Source organism: Somniosus microcephalus, chromosome 3 (genome assembly GCF_052327205.1).
Source record: "Somniosus microcephalus isolate GS21.2 chromosome 3, FLI_Smic_1.0, whole genome shotgun sequence".
Lineage (NCBI taxonomy): Eukaryota > Metazoa > Chordata > Chondrichthyes > Squaliformes > Somniosidae > Somniosus > Somniosus microcephalus.
The window spans coordinates 192,779,472-192,795,978 of NC_140989.1; the positions used below are offsets into that span (position 1 = coordinate 192,779,472).

Here is a 16,507-nt window from a genome sequence, read left to right on the forward strand (position 1 = left end):
TCCTGAGGTGGTCCCATAGACCCTGGTGGCAAGGGCTGTGCCTTCATGATGGCCCAGTTGTGGAGCATGCAGCAGACCACCATGAAATGGGACACCCGCTCTGGCTCCTCCCGAGTGGCCAAGGCAGCGGAACCGTTGCTCAATGATATTCCACGTGGCAGCATGGCTGTCATGATATGAGTTCTGAGCACAAGTGGTGGAGTTGCTGAGGGGAGTCATCAGCCAGGAGCAGAGCGGATAGCCCTTGTCTCCGAGCAGCCACCTTCGGGTTTGACGTGGTGGCTGGAAGATTGCTTACACACCGAACTGGCACAGGATGAAGGCATTATGACTGCTGCCAGGGTACTGGGCATTTACCATCATGATGCGCTGGGCGTGGTCGCACAACAACTGCACATTCAGTGAGTGGTTGCCTTTGCAGTTACAGAACATCTCATCATTGTTACACGGTTCTCACAAAGCCACGTGGGTGCAGTCGATGGTGCCCTGAACCATGGGGAAGCCCACTATCCTGGCAAAGCCACATGCACGCTCGTCCTGCTTCTCGCTGTTCAGAGAGAAGGCAATTAAATCCCTTCTTCTGGAGTAGAGAGTCTCTCTGACCTCCCAGATGCAGCGATGGACGGTGAACTGGGAGATGTTAGCTGTGTCTCCTGCTCCGGACTGGAAGGATCAGCTGGCGAAAATTTGTGGGCTACGGTGACCTTCAGGGCCATTGGCAGAGCCATGATTGCCTGCTGTGAGGCTGCAGGTCTGTTTGCAGAGTTATGTGACCACCTCCTTGGTGAAGTGGAGCCTTCTAATACACTGTGGAGGTAAGAGAAGTGCTCTCGGGAGACCCTAGGTGGGGAAGACCTCCTGCTGAGAGCCCTCCTGCCCCTCCTCCTTCTTCCTCTGCGAGCATCTTGTCCTCTTCTTCGCTGCCTCAGCTCCATCTCCCTATGATACTCGAGCACGAGGGGGACTGGAAGTAGAACCCCCATGACTGTGAGCAAGTGGTGTGAGCAGAAGCCTTTAAATGAGAATCAAGGCATTTTCCACTTGCAGCAACTCTCCTTGCGATCTCAGCAACTTAGAAGCTGCAAGAGTTGCAGAAACTTAGACAAAGCCAGTAGAACTGAAAAAGCCAGTCAGCTGCAAGTTGCTGATGATCCCTTTAAATAGCGCTGCTGGGGGGTCCTTCCTGCTGCTGAACGCTTGCTCAGCTGGTCATGATTAGGAGCGGGCGGTAAGTGGAGTGGCGACATTCAAAATGGCAGATTGTGCGTCAATTCAGCGTTGCACACTCATTGATGTCACGATCTGCCTCATTTTCATTACTGCAGCGAGCGCAGGCAATGGCAGCACTGCCGACTTGCCCAAAATTACGGCCGTTGGGTAAACCGGCAGAAGTGGGCGGAAGCAAATCAGCTGCCATTTTTTCTTCAAAACAGGCCTTAATGGCTGACGCTAAGCTCCCGAATTTCTAGGTCACAATGTTTTTGAGAGCCAAAGAAGGATATATCACTGAAGAAGGCCATTCAGCCTATCAAATTTGTGCCAGTTCTTTGCTGCAGCAATCCAAAACTAATCCCACTGCCCCATTCACTCCCCATAGCCTTTAACCTCCTCTGCTTCAAATATTTAACTCGTTTTTCCTTAAAGGATACAATGGTCTCTGCCTCAACCACTGTGGCAAAGCATTCCATGCTCCAGTAATCCTCTGTGTGAAGATTTTTTTCCTAACCTCTCCCCTCATTCTTTTAATCACAAATTTAAATTGATGACCCTTCTTCACTGACTCCCCAACCAGTGGAAATAGTGGCCTAGAAATTCAGCGGCTTAGCGCCGGCCGTTAAGGCCTGCTTTGCTGAAGAAATGGCAGCCGACTTGTTTCCGCCTGCTTCCAGGGGTTCCCGCAGCGGCCGCCATTTTCAGCAGGTCAGCAACGCTGCCATCGACTGCGTTCGCTAGAGAAATGGAAATGAGGCAGATCATGACGTCAATGAGTGTGCAACGCTCATTTGACGCACGGTCTGCCATTGACGACGCGCAGCTCCACTTACTGCCCTCTCTTAATCACAACCAGCTGATCAAGCATTCAGCAGCAGGAAGGAGCCTCCAGCAGCGCGATTTAAAGGGATCATCAATGACAACTTGCAGCTGGCTTGCTTTTTCAGTTCTATTGGCTCTGTCTAAGCTTCTGCAACTCTTGCAGTTTCTAAACTTGCTGAGGTTACAGGGAGTGTTGCTGCAAATGGAGAAAGCATTGCTTCTCATTTAAAGGCTTCTGCTCACACCACACGCTCGAGTATCTTTGGGAAATGGAATGGAGGCAGAAAAAAAGAGGAGGAGGAGGGCCAGGAGGGCTTTCAGCAGGAGGCCTTCCCCACCTAGGGTCTTCAGAGAGCAAATCTCCTACCTCCACTTAAGCCCGGAGCAGTGTATTAGGAGGCTCCGCTTCACCAAAGAGGTGGTCACAGAACTCTGCCATCTCCAGCAACCAGACCTGCAGCCTCAGAGCAGGGTGACCACGGCCCTCCCAGTGGCCCTCAAGGTCACCGTGGTCCGCAATTTCTTTGCCACTGGATCCTTCCAGTCAGCAGCAGGAGACATAGCTGACATGTCTCAGTTCGCCATCCATCGCTGCATCCGGGAGGTCACAGAGGCTCTCTGCACCAGGAGAAGGGACTTCAATGTCCTCTATCTGAACACAGAGACCAGGACAAATGTGCATGTGGCTTTGTCAGGATAGCGGGCTTCCTCATGGTGCAGGGCGCCATCGACTGCACACACGTTGCTTTGTGAACACCGTACACCAATGCTGAGATGTTCCGTAACCACAAAGGCTACCACTCGCTTAATGTGCAGTTGGTGTGCGACCGCGCCCGGCGCATCATGATGATGAATGCCCGCTATCCTGGCAGCAGCCATAATGCTTTCATCCTGCGCCAGTCGGATGTGTCAGCAATCTTCCAGCCACCACATCAAACTCGAGGGTGCCTGCTCGGAGACAAGGGCTATCCGCTCTGCACCTGGCTGATAACTCCCCTCCACAACCCCACCGCTACTACCCAGCAATCATACAATGACAGCCATGCCGCCACCAGGAACCTCATTGAGCAGACCATCAGGGTGCTCAATAAACGGTTCCGCTGTGTTGACTGCTCGGGAGGAGCTCTCCAGTACTCGGCTGAGTGGGTGCCCCATTTCGTGCTGGTCTGCTGCATGCTCCACAACTTGGCCATCATGAGGGCACAGCCTTTGCTAGCAGGGATTGCAGGAGCACCTCAGGAAGAGGAGGAGGAAGAGGATGAGGAAGAGTAAGCGCTGAGAGGGAGGAGGCAGGCAGCAAATCCCAGTTTCGGACGGGCTGTCCGTGAGCGCCTCATCAGACTCTGATTCGAGTGAATGAAACCCCAGATCCCCTTTTTTCACCACGTCCCCATCGTACCATCCCTCTGTCACAGAACATCACACCGTCCTCCTGGGCACAAAGCTGAAACGAGAGCCACCACAAAACACACATTCCAAACATAATTCATAAATTTATTCAAATGCAATCAAAATGACAATCTCAACTAATCACCCGTGTGCATTTCCTTAGTGTCTGTCTTTCATGTGCCTTTACCTACTCTAGTGCTTCTACACAGTGCTCCCTCAGTGGCTGCAGCATGGCTGGTGGAAGGTTGCTGTGTTTCCGTGGGGGAGTTGCCCCGGGGCGGCGCCTCAACATTCCTAGAAATCTGTTGGAGGACAGACCACTGGCCTGCTACGACTCGCTGCAAGCCCCTTTCGAGACTTGTAAACCCAGCAATGATGACAGCAGTCTGAGCTTGCTTGCCAGCAAGCTGAGCCTAGAGGAGACCAGTTGCGCTTCCACTGCAGAACTGAGACATTGGGTCGCTTCCGCCTTTGCTGCAAAGCAAGCTGCAAGATCGCCCATCACACCTAGCATCAACTGTGGATCCACATGGTCTCATGGAGTTGTCCATCATTTCCATCCTGGAAATCATGGGCTCGAAGCTCCGTGCAAAGCCCTGTCCAATGTTTGAGCCGGACTCCTCCATGCTCCTTGACAAGAGGCTCTCTGGCAGCCTTGCCATTGCACCTAGCATTTCCATGTGCATGCCCATTACCCTTCCTCTGAAGGCTGCCCCATAGAGGTCATCATCTGAGTGGAGCAGAACACGTGTGCTAACTCGCCTTCTGGGGATCCGAACTCAATCTACCCTTTCCCCCTGGCCTGGCTGCAGCCCACTCATGCCCAGTGACTCACCATGTGCAGATCCCGCATCTATACTACCCTTTAAAGTCCGCGCAGTGCCCTTTTCTGAGCTGGTGTCTGCGAGTTTCAAATGCATTGCCGGTATCTCTTCTTCTTGTTTGTCTCCTCCTTCAGTTTGCTCAACATGAGGGTCAGGCTGGCCTGCTGGCAGTTCTTGGGTATCTGACAGCAGAAAGGCACAAAGGTCGGGTTGTGGTGAGGGGAGGGGGCGATAGCAAGATATCAGTGCATACACCGTCAGCAGCTTGTAAGTGGTAAGAGATTGTGGGATGAGGGGGAAGTGGGATGTGAGAAGGATTAGGTATAACCATACCATCACCATCAGCAATGGCTTCAACATCTCCACTGGCCACGGACTCCGCCATTGCCCCTCCAATAATTTCAAGCACTGATTTCTCCAGGTTGGTCAGGTTCTTTATTGTGGCTTGGCCGCCTCCCGTCTGCTGTTGCACCCTCCTGTTATGTGCCACCTTTTCCTGAAAGTGAAAGGGAAGTGAGTGTGGTGCAATGTGTTTGGGTGATGTTCCTGCCATAGTTGAATAGCTGTCAGTGTGTGCAAGGTGTGAGATGTGGGTGTGAGTGTTGCAGCAATGGTAAGGTTATATGGGTGAAGTAAAGCTATGATTGTGAGGTATGAGTGGTGATAGATAGAGATTGTTGGCAGGTGAGTGCTGGGGGTGTGGTGCATTGGGCAGTGTGTGAGGCTTGTGGTGCAGTTGATGCATCATGGCATTTGCTGTAGCCTTCACTCATCTTGACCACCCGTGTGAGGTCATTAAACTTTTTGCGGCACTGGATCCACGTCCTTGGGGCAACACTGGTGGCAGTGACGGATAGTGCAATCTCTTCCCAATTCCTTTTGCAAATGGCCTTAGATGGCCTTCTGCCTCCCTGCGGGTAAAGGACAGCCAGCCTTGCTGGACCCCCAGGACCAAGGTCACCAGTGCAACATCTGAAAACCTTTTTGCTCTTTCCCTTGGTTGCTGTGCCATGGCATGCTCTGCAACGTCAATGAGGTGCTTCTACAACAAAGCACCTCCCCTTTAAGAAGTAGGCCAAACTTTATTGGCCAATAGACTGCACCCGATATTGACCCCCCCACCCCCCATTGTGCGTTAAGGCAACCAGCAGCGTGTTTAGCGCTGAGATCAGCGCTCCAATCATGTTAATGAGCAGGCAGCATGAATTTTGCATGCTGCCTTCACCACTTAGAAGAGGTGCAGGAAGATATCGCTGTGCGGTGCCCCTGCCCGATTTCAGGGCTCATCCAATGTCTAGGCCAATTATCCAATTTCTAAGTTATTTCACCTCAGTGTTTTATAAATGTCACAGTTAAGTAAAGCAAAGGTAGCAAGGGGTAAAGTTGGTGTTGTGTCATAAATAATTTTGTAATAAATATATTTAGTGTTTATTTGTCTGGTTTTCATTTATATTTTAATTCCGATTCTGGGACTGTTCCTCTGAGAGTTGCAGGTATATTGTCCTGGGCCAAGAAACTCTGTTGGGAGGGAAATGATTCCTGTGGGCATGTCTCCTTCTCTTTGCTCTCCTTGCAGCTGCAGCTCTGTTTGCTACTTCTTTCTGTTGCTGCTCCTTCTCCTCCTCCTTCTCTTGCCTGGGTGGAATTGTCAGAAGGAACCCCATGAAGAAAAAGGTGCTTTGGCAGAGGCTCCTTAAGAGTTCAGAACATTCCACATGATCTGCAAGCCATTTCGAATGATCTAAGTAGTCAAAAACCACACTGTAATGCTAGCAAAAGTTCTCCCAAAACTTTTCTTTGCTTCCCCTCGGAGCACTTACCTGAGAGCAGCTGAGACACTTTCAGTACTGCTGGAACTTGCTGCCCCCCAAGGTGTACCTCCCATGGTTTGTTGGCAGGATGAGGAACTGGTGGTAGTAATGAGTGCAGAGTTAAAAGTTATGTCAAGGGTCTTGAAAATATCATTCTTTGCAATGCCATTGGACCCCAATTTTCATTAGGCCCCTACCTTTTTTCGGCAGGAGCTCTGGCTGCCTAAATCGAGATCTGCTCAAAAATCAGAACGGTTGGGGGGGGGGGGGTGGGCACGGGGTGGGGGTAGGGTGGGTGCGACAACCAGTGTCAAGTTTCCAGTCCTTCCCATGCGATATTCATCTCATTACCACCCCGATTTTAAGCATAAATGGGTTGTTAACGACACAAAAGTCGGGACCATTGGTGTCTTGCCAGGATTTCTCCCTCAACCGACACCAGCATAAAAATATAGAACTGTTATTTGTCGGATCGTGCACAGAATGATTGCTGTGTTCACATACATAACACAGTCACTGAATTTCAAAATAATACTTTGTATGTGGAGTGCTTTAAGATATTCCTGAGAGATGGAATATGCCTCAGACATTTCTTCCATATTTCAAATAATAGCCTTGAGTGACATGCAGACTCACGTATCCTCATTGGGTCGGTTTTGCCAGTTCTTGGCTCGACTTCTAGATTAAGCACTTTATGGAACTTGTTGTCTGTTAAGCAGGTGAGACTGGCTGTCCTCCCATCAGTTACATTGTAAGAATTTCAGTCAGGAGAAGACCTTCAGTCTATCCAGCCCACCTATCTGCAGTATTCCCATCATGCATTTCTAACAGCTCTGAAACAAGAACTTGCCTAATTTCTTCGTGAAATCGCTAAGGCTTTGTCTTGCTGGTAATCTGTTAACATACCACACTTTTAATTTAAAAAATGTTCCTCCAGCATGCAAGATTTTCTTTTATTGCCTTTAATTTGTAAATATGACCCCTTGTGCTGACTTACAGAGTGACACAGATAATTGTGTGGCCACAATGTCCTGTTTTCCTGGCTCAAGGTGGTACAGTTGGTAGCACTGAAGGCTTAAAAGAGAACCAATATAAATAAATCATTTCTTTGGTGGTAGGCTGCTTTCAGACTTATCTTAAAGTAAATGCTGCAGTGAAATGAAGGATATGCTGTAGGATTCACAAAATTGAACTTTATATTATAAAGGGTCTATGGCAGAAGGAGCCATGATTTTAAAGACTGTTTTAAAAGAAGCCCAGGAAAAAGGGGCATACAAAATGGCCACCAGACCCCGAGACCAACTTGTTGGGACACTTTAAAATGGTTCCTGCAGTCCTCAGACAGCTTTGCGGACTCAACCCACAGTAGGTTCTGGAAGCCGTTTCTGAGAAAACGAAACCAGACACCCACTTATACATATAGATTGGATGCAGATCCAGTCAAGATCGGCCTGTAGATAAAGGCCATCTAAATGTTTACCCAGACAAAGGGGAACAGTTTCATTCATGAGGAACGCATCAAGGACCCGTTAAGGACATCACCAGGACATTAAAAGCAATGAAGTTCATTCCAGACCAGAGATGGCCCTTTACCGGCCATCCCAAAGTATTTTAAAATATAATAACTACCCCGCTGTGTTCCCAGCCTGCCTAAAGTTAAACAAAGACTAACCTGATTTGGGCAGGAGAAAGAGGTTTCTCCTGAGAAGTATAATTGAAGTCCCGGGTGTAGTGTATGTACCTTTAAGAGCAACTATGTTTTTGAAGCCCCTGTATACTGTAGTACCAGTAGTGACCACTCGGGTATATAAGCCTGTGTAGCGTCTTGTGTTGTTAGTTCACCTCCAGACTTTGTTCAGTAAACACTTGTTAAATCAACTCCTGCATTCCGTGTCTCCATTAACACACGGATCTAACAGTGGCGACGAGTTAGAAACGAACTTACCTGCAATTCGGCAGCACCTCAAGTGGATCGATTCCTCAGACGAAGGTCGAAGCCAGAAGCAAGAAAAAAAAAAATAACTCGAAGAAACTCGAAAACGAGGGCCAGGCTTGGTCTCCAGTCTGTGGTTTCCCCAGCTAAACGGGCTGGTGGCAGGTAGTGCACTGATCCTTCCTGGGCTGCGGCGGGCTAGAGCTCGATCGGTTGGCTCTGCAACGGGGCCGGGCAGCGAGTCGGGAAGCAGAAGCAAAGAGAGAGAGAGGGTGGAGCACTCAGGGCGCGGCCGGTGCTGCAAAGCAGGTCGGCGTTTGGACTGAGCAGAGGGTGGGGAAAGTCCCAGAGGGTCCGCTCCACGCTGGGAACGGTTCTCCAAGTAATGGAGAAACTATTGAAGCGATATATAAAAAAAATAGAAATACCGCGAAAAGCTGCAGGTCGCAACGGGAACCGCGGAGAACAGCGTTGGCAGCAGCGATTCGGGAGGCACAAAGACCATAGTGCGTCGCCATTAAAAAAAAAAGAAAATTAATCGCCAGCAACAGCGTTGGCAGCAGCGGCAGCGGCGGGAAAGCACGGCAGTCACCATCTTAACTCGGCGGGGAAGAAAGAAAAGCGCGGGAAGCGCCATTTTAGATTTTCAAGATGCCAAAGACTGGCAATATTACTGCTTTCGATAGTGATATAGAAGATTGGACCACATATGTGGAAAGATTGGAGGTATATTGCAAGGCAAATGAAGTAGCGGATGATACAAAGGCATCGGTACTTCTAAATCTGATGGGCGCAAAGACATACGGGCTGTTATGAAACTTGATCACTCCAGCCAAACCAATGGACAAGAATTTTAAGGAGATTGTTGATACCTTACAGGAGCACTTAAACCCAACACTGCTGCTGATAGTGGAACGATTCAAATTCTTCAGGAGGAATCAGCACAAGAATGAAAGTAACGCTGATTACCTCACCGAATTATGAAAGCTATCAAAGCACTGCCAATTCGGGGCAGGACTGGCAGATTCTCTACGAGACAAATTCGTCTGCGGTCTCCTAAGCGAAGGAACACAGAAAAGACTACTTTCTGAGAAAGATTTGACACTGGACAAGGCTTTCAGTGTGGCTGTATCATACGAAGCAGCAGCAAGAGGAGCTGCAGAGATACAGCAAAAGCCACAGGACTTCGGCACCCATGAAATGACATGGGGTTTCGAGAGATGTTATCGCTGCGGCAGATCCACCCATGACCAGAAGGACTGCTGGTTCAAGGACAAAGCGTGCAGGCAATGCGGAAAGATGGGACACATTGCACGTGTATGCAGATCTGGAAAGCAATCCGCTGACAGTAAAAAGGTGAATAAGGAAAAGTACAGAAAGGTACAAATGATGACGGACAGTAGCTCCGAAGACCAGAAGAGCGATAGCGACTCCGGAAACAAGAGACTAAGCTGTCTCAAATTACATAATGTAATTGCCAAAGAAGATTACCAGACCATTTGGGTTACCCTCACGATAGCGGGGTCCCCAGTCAAAATGGAGCAAGATACAGGATCAGCTCTGACCGTCATGAGTTGACGGGATTATGAGCGGCTATTTCCGCATATACCTTTGAAAGACACATCCATTGTCTTGAAGAAATATACGGGGCAGAAAGTATACCCCAGAGGGAAAATAAGGGTGCCTGTTGTATACAACGGCAAGGAAATACAGAAGTTGTATTTATACGTTCTGCCAGATGGTGGTCCACCGTTGTTGGGACGTGAATGGATCAGAAAGATACGTTTAGACTGGCACTCCATTCAAGCACTGACGGTGACCAGTAAGGAAAAAAACGATGATGACGTCATACCTGGACGATTATAAGAAATCTTGGCTAACGCCAAAGAAGTGTTTCAACAGGAACTAGAAACCCTGAAAGGCGCCACCGCCTCAATAAAAGTGGAAGATGCGGCAATTCCCAAGTTTTTTAAGGCAAGGCCGGTGCCATACGCAATTCGTCCAGCCGTCGAGGCAGAGCTGGAGGATTTGGAAAAAGCAGGCATGTTATCCAAGGTAGATTGGAGCGAGTGGGCAACACCCATCGTCCCGGTCATGAAGAAAACGTTGAATAATGATAAATCTGAAGAACAGAGAAAAGTCCGCATCTGTGGAGACTTCAAGGTCACTATAAACCCGGTTCTTCACACGGTACAGTATCCTCTTCCAAGGATAGAAGATATTTTCGCCTCACTATCCGGAGGGAAACGTTTCACCAAAATTGACTTAGCACAGGCATATCTACAGATGGAGGTTGAGGAGGCCTCTAAAAGGTATCTCACGATAAACACACACAAAGGCCTGTACCAGTACAATCGACTGGTTTTCGGAGTGGCATCAGCTCCGGCTATCTGGCAAAGAGCTATGGAGCAAGTCCTGCAAGGGATTCCGGGGACTCAATGCTACCTAGACGACATCCTTGTAACAGGAGAAAACGACAACGAGCACCTTGCCAACTTGGAGCAGATGCTCACGAGGCTGAGAGAACGGGGCCTACGAGCAAATCGCCCCAAATGCGAATTTTTCCAGAAACAAATATCATATTGTGGCCATGTCATTAATGAAGAAGGGTTGCATAAGTCACCTGAAAAAATTGAAGCGGTCGTAAAGGCCCCAGCACCTGAAAATGTCTCACAATTAACGTCGTTCCTGGGATTAGTAAATTACTATCATAAAGTTTTACCAAACTTGTCGACGGTTCTGCACCCGCTTAATGCATTGCTGCAAACGGGAGTAGTTTGGAAATGAAGCGAAGACTGTAAACGTGCCTTCCATAAATGCAAAGGCTTGATCATGTCCAGGGAAGTGTTGGCTCATTACAACCCATCACTGCCAATAAGACTGGCGTGCGATGCATCCCCTTACGGCGTGGGAGCGGTATTATCGCATAGATTCCCTGATGGCTCGGAGCGGCCGATAGCTTTTGCGTCACGCTCATTAAACTCAGCTGAGCGTAACTATGCCCAGATCGACAGGGAGGCACTCAGCCTGGTGTGGGGGGTGAAGAAATTCAACCATTACCTACACGGACAAAAGTTTACCTTGTTGACTGACCATCAACCCCTCGTCTCCATATTCAACCCTAAAAAGGGCGTTCCCATTATGACAGCGCAAAGGCTGCAGAGGTGGTCCCTTTTCCTAGGGGCACACCAATATGACATAGAGTACAAAGGAACAAAACAGCATGGGAATGCTGACGGGTTATCGCGCCGACCGTTGCCAACGGTGGAAGAGGCGCCTACAGTGGACCCAGTGGAGATATTCCACTCGACCATAGTGGAATGTCTACCGGTGACAAATTCTACCATTGAAAAGGAAACGCGAAATGACCCGACTCTCTCACGAGTCTACGATTTAACGGTGAAGGGATGGCCAGCACATGGCGAACCACTGTTGCCAGCATTCTCGCAAAGAAGAGAACAGCTGTTAGTGTGCCGAGGAACCTTGATGTGTGGATCCAGAGTGGTGATTCCACACAAACTCAAGGATAGAGTGCTAAAGGAGCTTCACGAGGGGCATCTGGGTGGAGTGAAAATGAAGAACTTAGCCATAGCGTTTGTGTGGTGGCCAGGTATCGATGGAGACATCGAAGAAATGACCAAGAGCTGTCTAGGATGCCAGAAGGTCCAAAACGCCCCACCACAAGCCCCTCTACATCTATAATTATGGGGGATTTTAACTATCATATAAATTGGACGAATCAAATTGGGCAGGGCTGCCTTGAGGATGAGTTCATTGAGTGTATTAGGGATGGGTTTCTTGAGCAGTATGTAACTGAACCAACCAGGGGGCAAGCAACCTTAGATCTGGTCCTGTGTAACGAGACAGGATTAATTAAAAATGTCCTAGTAAAGGATCCCCTTGGAATGAGTGACCATAACATGGTTGAATTCCATATTCAGTTAGAGGGTGAGGAGGCTGTATCTCAAACAAGCGTGCTAAGCTTGAATAAAGGAGACTATGAAGGTATGAGAGCGGAATTGAGTAAAGTGGATTGGGAAAATAGGTTAAAGGATAAGATGATACATGATCAGTGGTGTACATTTAAGGAGTTATTTTACAAATTCCAAAAAAAGTATATTCCACTGAGAAAAAAAGGGTGTAAAAGAAAAGACAGCCATCCGTGGCTAAGTAAAGAAATTAAGGATAGTATTCGACTAAAAACAAGGGCATATAAGGTAGCCAAATCTAGTGGGAGGATAGAGGATTGGGAAAACTTTAAAAGACAGCAAAAAATAACAAAAAGATTGATTAAGAAAGGGAAGATACATTATGAAAGTAAATTAGCAAAAAATATAAAGACAGATAGTAAGAGTTTTTATAGTTATATAAAAAGAAAAAGGGTGGCTAAAGTAAATGTTGGTCCCTTAGAGGATGAGACCGGGAAATTAATGGTGGGAAATATGGAGATGGCAAAAACACTGAATGAATATTTTACATCAGTCTTTACAGTAGAGGACACCAAGAATATCCCAACACTTGACAAGCAGGGGGCTATAGGGGGGGAGGAGCTAAATACGATTAAAATCACTAAGGAAGTAGTACTTGGTAAAATAATGGGACTCAAGGCGGATAAATCACCTGGACCTGATGGCTTACATCCCAGGGTTTTGAGGGAAGTGGCGGTAGGGATTGTGGATGCATTGGTAATAATCTTCCAAAACTCCCTGGACTCGGCAAAGGTCCCGGCAGACTGGAAAACTGCTAATGTAACACCCTTATTTAAAAAGGGCAGTAGGCAGAAGGCTGGAAACTATAGACCGGTTAGCCTAACATCTGTGGTAGGTAAAATTTTGGAGTCCATTATTAAGGAGACAGTAACAGGACATTTGGATAATCATAATTTAATAAGACAAAGTCAGCATGGTTTTATGAAGGGGAAGTCATGTTTGACAAATTTGCTGGAGTTCTTTGAGGAATTAACATATAGGGTGGATAAAGGTGAACCAGTGGACGTAGTGTATTTAGACTTCCAAAAGGCATTTGACAAGGTGCCACACAAAAGATTATTGCTTAAGATAAAAAATCACGGGATTGGGGGTAATATTCTGGCATGGATAGAGGATTGGCTATCTAACAGAAGGCAGAGAGTTGGGATAAATGGTTCATATTCAGACTGGCAATCAGTAACCAGTGGTGTTCCGCAGGGGTCAGTGCTGGGTCCCCAACTCTTTACAATCTATATTAACGATTTGGAGGAGGGGACCGAGTGTAACACGTCAAAGTTTGCAGATGATACTAAGATGGGAGGGAAAGTAGTGAGTGAGGAGGACATAAAAAACCTGCAAGGGGACATAGACAGGCTAAGTAAGTGGGCAGAGATTTGGCAGATGGAATACAATACTGGAAAGTGTGAGGTTATGCACTTTGGCAGGAAAAATCGTAGAGCAAGTTATTATCTTAATGGCAAGAAACTTGAAAGTACTGAAGTACAAAGGGATCTGGGGGTCCTGGTGCACGAAACTCAAAAGGTTAGTATGCAGGTGCAGCAAGTGATTAAGAAGGCCAATGGAATGTTGGCTTTCATTGCTAGGGGGATAGAATATAAAAATAGGGAGGTATTGCTTCAGTTGTACAAGGTATTGGTGAGACCGCACCTGGAATACTGCATACAGTTTTGGTGTCCATACTTAAGAAAGGACATACTTGCTCTCGAGTCAGTACAAAGAAGGTTCACTCGATTAATCCCGGGGATGAGGGGATGGACATATGAGGAGAGGTTGAGTAGATTGGGACTCTACTCATTGGAGTTCAGAAGAATGAGAGGCGATCTTATTGAAACATATAAGATTATGAAGGGGTTGGATCGGGTGGATGCAGGGAGGATGTTCCAGATGATGGGTGAAACTAGAACTAGGGGGCATAGTCTTAGAATAAGGGGCTGCTCTTTCAAAACTGAGATGAGGAGGAACTACTTCACTCAGAGGGTGGTAGGTCCATGGAATATGCTGCCCCAAAAAGCTGTCGAAGCTACATCATTACATAAATTTAAAACAGAAATAGACAGTTTCCTAGTAGAAAAGGGAATGAAGGGTTACGGGGAGCGGGCAGGAATTTTGGACATAAGTCTAGGTTCGGATAGGTCAGGGCCCTGTGGGTAGCGGAGCGGGCCCAGGGGCTGTGTAGCCTGATCCTGCTCCTGTTTTCGTGTGTCTAATGCTGTTAGATTCAGGAGATAGTCCTGTCATAGTGGATTGGCGGTTAGGATCAGATCAGCCATGATCTTATTGAATGGCGGAGCAGGCTCGAGGGGCCAATTGGCCTACTCCTGCTCCTATTTCTTATGTTCTTATGTTCTTATGTTCTTATGGGAGTGGCCCTCATCTCCATGGCAAAGGGTACATATCAACTTTGCTGGTCCATTTATGGACTCAATGTTCTTAATCGCGGTGGATGCACACTCCAAGTGGCCGGAGGTAATAAAGATGTCCTCCACCACCACGGAAAAAATTATCACAGTATTAAGGACCATATTCACCAGGAATGGGCTGCCTGAACAGATCTGTTCTGATAATGGACCGCAATTTGTATCCGAAGAACTCAGGAAGTTCTTAAAAAACAATGGGGTTAAGCACTACACGTCCGCCCCATACCATCCCGCCACCAATGGATTGGCTGAAAGGTTTGTCCAGACCTTCAAGAAGGCCATAAAGGCCATGGGTAATGAAGACATAAATCTACAACATAAGGTAGATAACTTCTTGTTTGCATACAGGAATGCAACACATGTGGTTACAAACCAAACGCCCGCCATGATGTTTTTCAATAGAAGACTAAGATGCCGGCTGGATTTGGTCAAGCCAAACGTCAGAAGGGACGTAGAGAACCGGCAATTTCAAAGCATGAATGAAAGGCCAACTAGAACCTTCCAGATAGGTCAACCAGTTTTGGCCCGGGACTTCCGTACCGAGAAATGGCAGCCTGGAACTATTTGCACACGACTAGGACCGCTGATGTATACCGTGGACATTGGAGAAAGCACAATAAGGCGCCATGCTGACCAGGTCATAGAGTCATCCGAAAAAGGACAACCTACACCACAACTCTATACGCCTAGTGATGAAGCAGAGATACCCATAGTATCTACCTCCGATCCGGTGATACTGGAACCAGATAAACCCGACTCTAGCATTGAAGCTGAATCGACCTTGCCAAAAGAACCTACTACACCAACGAGGCGTTATCCGGACTGTAAAGTCTGTGGGTTATATGGTGAATTAATACACAGACTACAAGAGTAACTTTAACAGGACTTTACTATTCGAAGGTCAGGGCGAATCTGCCCAATCAATCCTTACACAGCACTTATATACCGGTGTGGTCACCACCGGTATCACAGTATACAGTAGGCTAGACAAAGTAGTGCAACCCTTAAAATAGTTCTCTTAAAGGTGGAACATTACATACACTACAATCCTCCCTTTTTAGGTTAACAATATATACATATTCCCATTAATATAACATCTTAACATATATACAACTTTATGTGAAACAGTTCACAGATTCAGTCTCTCTGGAGGCTTCCGGACTCTGTCCGGATAACGCCTCGGTGGTGTAGTCGTTTTCGGTGGTGTAGTAGGTTCTTCTGGCAAGGTCGATTTGGCTTGAAGGACCGTTTCAGGTTCATCGGATTCCAGTATTACCGGATCAGAGGTAGATGCTCTGGGTATCTCTGCTTCAACATTAGACGTATAGAGTTGTGGAGTAGGTTGGGCCTTTGTGGATGATTCTATGATCTGGTCAACATGGCGCCTTATTATGCTTTCACCAATGTCCACGGTATACATCAACGGTCCTAGCCTTTTTCCAATAGTTCCAGGCTGCCATTTCTCGGTACGGTAGTCCCGGGCCAAAACTTGTTGACCTATCTGAAAGGATCTAGTTGGCCTTTCATTCATGCCTTGAAATTGCCGGTTCTCTACGTCCCTTCTGACATTTAGCTTAATCAAATCCAGCCGGCATCTTATTCTTCTATTGAAAAACATCATGGCGGGAGTTTGGTTTGTGACCGCATGTGTTGCATTCCTGTACGCCAACAAGAAGTTATCTACCTTATGTTGTAGATTTATGTCTTCATTACGCATGGCCTTTATGGCCTTCTTGAAGGTCTGGACAAACCTTTCAGCTAATCCATTGGTGGCAGGATGGTATGGGGCGGACGTATAGTGCTTAACCCCATTGCTTTTTAAGAACTTCCTGAATTCTTCGGACACAAATTGCGGTCCATTATCAGAACAGATCTGTTCCGGCAGCCCATTCCTGGCAAATATGGTCCTTAATACTGTGATGGTTTTTTCCGTGGTGGTGGAGGACATTTTTATTACCTCCGGCCACTTGGAGTGTGCAGCCACCGCGATTAAAAACATTGAGTCCATAAATGGACCAGCAAAGTCGATATGTACCCTTTGCCATGGAGATGAGGGCCACTCCCATGGATGCAGAGGAGCTCGTGGTGGCGCGTTTTGGACCTTCTGGCA

General features: G+C 47.4%; 1 protein-coding gene across 1 annotated transcript in view; it reads left to right on the forward strand.

Moving 5' to 3' along the window:
• Positions 1-16,507, forward strand: part of mei4 (meiosis-specific, MEI4 homolog (S. cerevisiae)) — a 796,394-nt gene that overhangs the window by 323,677 nt on the left and 456,210 nt on the right. The window lies entirely within an intron of this gene.